Source organism: Lemur catta, chromosome 22 (genome assembly GCF_020740605.2).
Source record: "Lemur catta isolate mLemCat1 chromosome 22, mLemCat1.pri, whole genome shotgun sequence".
Classification (NCBI taxonomy): Eukaryota; Metazoa; Chordata; class Mammalia; order Primates; family Lemuridae; genus Lemur; species Lemur catta.
In genome coordinates, this window is record NC_059149.1 from 12,515,195 (window position 1) to 12,521,194 (window position 6,000).

The 6,000-nt window shown below is 40.5% G+C and overlaps 1 protein-coding gene across 1 annotated transcript in view; it reads left to right on the forward strand.

The window, feature by feature from the left end:
• FUT10 (fucosyltransferase 10) overlaps nt 1-5,525 on the forward strand; it is a 67,041-nt gene extending 61,516 nt beyond the window's left edge. The window contains exon 6 of the transcript XR_006730876.1: nt 5,228-5,525. The gene's annotated coding sequence lies outside the window, so the exon portion shown is untranslated. The remainder of the gene's footprint in view (nt 1-5,227) is intronic.
• Nucleotides 5,526-6,000: the final 475 nt, after the last annotated feature.

Sequence of the window (6,000 nt, forward strand, 5' to 3'; positions counted from 1 at the left end):
CCAAAGGCCCCACCTCTTAATACTATCATAGGGGTTGGGATTTCAACATGAATTTTGGGGGACATAAACAGTCTATAGCATTCTATTCCTGATCCCCCCAAATTCATGTCCTTCTCACATGCAAAATATATTAATTACATCCAAACAGCCTCAGAAGTCTTACCTTATTTCAGCATCATCTCTTAAATACAAAGTCTCATCCGCATATCATCTAGTGCAGATATGAGTGAGACTCAAGCTACGTTCATCCCAAGACAAATTTCTACGAAGCCAAACAAGTTAATGCACTTTTAAAATGTGGTAATGGTGGGACAGGCATGGTCTAGACATTCCCATGCTAAAAGGGAAAACGGGAAAGAAGAAGGTTCCCAGGTAAGTTCAAAACCTGATGGTAAAAATTCCATCAGACCTTCAGGCTTGAGAATAATCCTCTTTGATTCAATGCTGTCCCTTTCAGGACCACTGAGGTGTCGACGTCACCCCCATGGCTCAGCAGGACAGCCCCACAGTGGCTGTCCACTGCACCTCCTCCCGCACGCATAGTTCTCCCTGGCTGGGGTCATGCAGCCCTGGCTCTGGCTGCCTCTGTCCTTTGAAACCTAAATGGAGGCAGCTCTGTCCCCCAATCCTTGCACTCTGTGTTCGGCTGCCTGTGCCCTCTGGACAAATAGCCACCATGGCCTGTGCTGCCCTGGGGCTTGTGGGAGCTGCACCTGCGGAGGTTGATGAGTGTGATGCTGACGTGCAGAGACTGGAGCCTGTGACGTAACGCAGCACCACCCAGCAGGGCTAAAGTCCCACAGGTGCCAGTGGTCCCTCCTTTGAGGTCCCTCCTGCTCTCTCCCACCCCCTGCCTGCCCTTCTACCTGGGTCTGTGATTGGAGCAGCAGCTCTGATGATTTCTGGATCACCTTCTGCTATTGTCTTAGAGGATAGCTTCTGGCTTCTGTTGAGGCGGCTGATCCCTACTAATGCTCTTACCAAAAGGTCACTTGGCCACATCCTTAATGTTCTCATTTTTTGCAATATGTATAGGCTGAGAATTTTCCAAATCTTTTAAGTTCTTTTTTGCATAATAATGCCATCTTTAAGTCATTTCTCTCTTCTCACATTTTATTATAAGCAGTCAGGAGGAGCCAAGCTGCACCTTCAACGCTTTGCTTAGAAATAGCTTCAGCTAAATATTCGATTTCATTGCTCACAAGTTCTTCCATCCCCAAAACCCTAGAGCATGAACACAATGCAGCCAAGTTCTTCGACACTTTATGACAAGGATCACCTTTTCTCCATTTTCCAATGTGTCCCTTGTTGCCATCTGAGACCTCATAATAATGGCCTTTACCATCCATATTTCTGCCACCATTCTGCTCAGGATTACTGAGATATTCTCTAAGATAATTGAAACTTTTTCTATGGCTCTCTACTTTTCTTTCTGGGCCCTCACCAGAATTGCCCTTACCTGTTCATAGTAACGTAGGCCTTTTCTAGCATGCACCTCAAAACTCTTCCAGTCTTTACCCATTACCCAGTTCCAAAGCCGCTTCCACATTTTTAGGTATTTATACAGTAGCACCCCACTCCTGATATCAATTTCTACCTTTGTCCATCTTGGCTGCTGAAACAGAATACCATGGACCAGGTGGCTTATAAAGAACAAAAATCTCTCATGGTTCTGGACTAGGAAGTCCAAGATCAAAGTGCCAGCAGATTCAGTGTCTGGGGAGAGCCCCGTTCCTGATTCATAAATGACTGTCTTCTTGCATTGACCTCACATGGCAGAAGGGATGTGGGAGCTCTCTGGGGTCTTTTTTTTAAGGTCAATAATCCCATTCATGAGGGCTCTACTCTCATACTCACTTCCCAAAGACCCTACCTCCTAATGCCATCATATTGGGAGTTAGAATTTCAACATAGGATTTTTTGGGGGGAGGGACGCAAAACATTCAGTCTATAGCACCAATATAGAGTTAATTTTCAGTGAATGATGTTGATTACCTTAAAAGAAAGATGAGTACAACTCTGCATAAGTAACATATGCCTGTCTTGGAATCTTCAGAGTATACCGTAGAGAAGTTAACAGACCAAGAATAGCGGTGGTTAGTTTGTGTTTAAGTATTAATGTCTTTGCAATCCTGAATATTTTACAACAAACTTTCTCATCCTTCTTTAGGAAATTTCTTTCATTTTATTTTTTATTGTTGGTGGTAATATCTTTATGATTCTAATGTCAACACATATCTTATTTTCTTCTGATTACAGAAATAAAAATGCTTGAAAAACTCAGAGGGGATACAGAATTATGAAGTATGACTCTAGATTAAGAAAAACCTAGTTTTATTCATCACTCTGCAATATACTGTCTTTCTTATCTTGGTTAAGTTATTTGTTTGGCCTTTCTAAGCTTCAGTTTACTCATCTGTACAATGAGTGTTATAACATCCAACCTCCCTGTGAGGTTGTTGTGGTGATTAAATAAGCTAATGTTCATACTTAGTTCAGTAAATGCTGGCTGTAGTGGTTATAACTATCTGTACCCATTACATTTTTTTATTTTTTTGCAGAATTTGATTGAGATTTGTCCAGTAAAACAGAGTGATTGATGATAGTACCAAGGGTAATACTGTTTTGTTCTCAAGTTATTTGATGCATATTTATTGTGTTGTGACATAGGCATTGCACCAGGCACCATTGCCAGTGTGAATAAGATATGCGAGAGAGAGCTGTAAAGGGTTCTGGATAGGGCTTGGTGATATTATGATGGTGTAAAAGCCAAGGACTGAGGAATGCTTGATTTATTCTCTGACTCTTCCTCTCCTATGGGATTTCTGATGGAGTTTTGCACGAAGCTCCCAGTAGCATAATGGGCCTCAAACAATCTCTTTATAGTAGCTGTGCAAACCAAATAAGCCGAGTTCACTCATTTCTGGTCAAAGCTGAATTTGAACATACAATTTAGTCTTGAAGCCTAAGTAGGGTATGATCTTTTACTGCCTTTGCATTTCCCAATTCTGAATCCTGGGACCAGCCTGTTCAATGTGCCTATACCAAGAAAGAGGAGAGAAAAATGACTAGGTCTGTGGGTCCTGACACTCCTTACTCATTAACCGAAGATCAATCAAAGAAGAAGGATAAGAAGAGGAACATGATCAGTTCTTCTCCCAGGAGACAAGCCTTCTGCTGTCCGTGTGATATGGATACAAGAATATGGAGTAGAATGCAGGGGAGCTTCCTTTTAAGTCATATTAACCTCTTTCACTGGTAATATGTGGCCACATCGATATCCTGGGATTTAACTCATTAAATTAGCAACCCCTTGATGGTAGGCTTATTAAGGAGATTGGCCAGGGGCAGAGGTTGGGGAGGGGCAGAAGTGACTCTTAGGATTATTGTCCTCTGAACTCCTTGGGCTCAACAGCCAAGGCTGTGGTCAGTCAGAGGTGTGGCCGTATCCCAAAGAGGATATGACCAGTCATGCACGCTCAACAGAGACCTCCTTGTGTCTTCCTGGGGCTTCTTCCCTGATACCTATGCTAGCTTCTTTGTATCCTCCTGGAACAGTGACATGAGCAGTTCAGTTATCGTCTCTGGAGCCTCTGAAATGAGTCAGCACTTGACATTGATTAGTGCCTCCAAGGGCATTTTGAGCATTAGGCCACAAATTTGTTTCTTTTATTTTTTTATTTTTCAAGGGTATTGATATTTTTATTTTTTTATTTTTATTTTATTCTTATTTCTTATCTTATTTCCCATGCAAACCGTGACCACATCATCCAACCTAACTCACCAGAGATTATACAACCAGCCCAAATTGGCCAGTATGAATATTTGAAATATTATCACAAACTCCTTATTTTTTAAGAAAACTGATTAGGTATTTTAAAAACTTTAAAGGCCATCAATGTAGGTAGGCAGTGATGGTAGGGGGTGTAATAGTAATTGTTTTGAGGTTGGGCATTATCCCAAGAGCTTTTGGAATGAACGTAAGTTGGTTCTTATCTATACGGAGTAAGCTCATCGGATGCATCCACTCATAGGGGGCAAAAGGCAGTTTTACATAAGAATGTCCTTAATGAAGCAATAAATATGATTATTTTTGTTAAATCTCAATCTTTGTGTATACGTCTTTTTAACATTCTGTGTAATAAAATTGAGGGTATATCCAAAAAATTTCTGCTATACAACGAAGTATAACAGGAGCTTCAAGAGAAAGTACTTGTGTGATTGAGTTGTGAGCTGAACTGGCAGCTTTTTCCGTGGAATTGCACTTTTGCTCAAAAAAAAAAAAATCTGGAAAATTATGCTGATTCAGTCTTGTGTTTTTGTCAATCGTGTTCATGAAAACAAAGTGAGCCTGTCACTTTAAGAGACTGATAAAATTTGTTGCCAATGATAAGTGAAAATTAAAATTGTGGAAACCTAATATCCACCACATTGAGTGACAACTTCCCAATACTTAAAGATTTTCCTGATGAGATGGGTGGTAATATTATTAGTCACAAATGTTACTTTTGACATTGACTGAGATATTATTAATAACAAATGTTACTGTTGACATTGACTAAGAACAGAGATCATGACACGGGAGGGTGTTTTTAGTTTTTTTATCATTTGTTTTCATAATTCAAAAAGAGGGATAGTGTTAGGGACTGGTGAGAGCATATTTAAATTAAGTTAAATAATATATTTTTAGTTCAGGAGTTCCATAAGTGAAGGTTGTAACAATTATTATTTGAAAACTGGGACAAGATAAAAGATAATCAGAGCTATCAATGAGGAAAAAGAAGCCTTTTGGTTTTTCAACTGGGAAACCAGAAAAAAATGTATTAAGAAACATGAAATATATACTTTAAAAACATATCGAGCAAATTTTCATTATTTTGGGTCACTCAGGATGTCAAGAAAATGGAACTGACAAAACCCCTGAAGCCATAAAGCTTATTCTAATTCTAGTAAAGAATGAGAATTGAGATGCTTTAGCAAAATATAAACCACTTCAACTAAGTTTTCATTTATTTTGCAGGAGTCTCTTGAGATAGAATTTATCTCCTGAATCCCGATCACTCTATTTGAAACGTAAAATGTGATACAAATGGGTTCTATTTATAGAGTATATCCAATGGGCTATATTATTAACAAGTCGTGTTAAAAGTACTAAAATTCAAATTTGGAGTGAGTTGGCAAGTCCAGAAGCAAACCCTTTCTCTGTTTTTTTCATTCTTCATTCCAGTGTTTATTCCTGCTCCCCAGGAGAGGAGAAAATTCCACTGTCAACACTGGGTGATTTCCAGCAAGAGAAAGAACCCTGACTTGAGGACTGGCAAGAGCCATGGTGAACCACAGGTGCAAGCAGTTCTGCTCTGGCCGGTCGACATCTGTTCACCTTAAATACAGAGGCTGGGCTGAGTCAATATTTCCTTAGCCTCCGTGCCTCAAAAAAGGGGAAGAGCTTTTTCTCATGAGCTGCATTCAGGCATCGTGTGTATAGTTCACACATCGTTAATAAGAAGACTCATTTCACCATTGAAATAATCCACTAGTCTGAGAGAATGTGGGTCCCTGAGGTGAGCATCTTTAAGGATCAAAGTTTGATCACAGCTGTCTTCTACTTCCTGTTTCTGTGGTCCAACCTCCCACCTCAAGTGTGCAGGTTCGCCTGTAAGGGATGGAGCACTTACTTCCATCGCTTCCCGAGGACAAAATAACACATGTCGGCTGTGGCACCCCTCCCCGCCATGTGTGTGTTTATTTTTGCAATGGCTCTAGGGCTGTTATTGAAAACACATCTTGGTAGCCTTTATTCAGAAAGACGAAGCAGCTCTCTGTGAATTTTTCTGGATACCTTTTCTGGAAAGACTGTGACAATAGGTAGGGTGACCTTATAATGTACCATCCTAACTGGGACACTTTAAGAATGAAAGGGGGCGCTATCGATTCAGCCAGGACAATAGGCATACATTGGGATGTGTGGTCACCTCGGCTCTAGGGGGCGCAGGGGAGAAC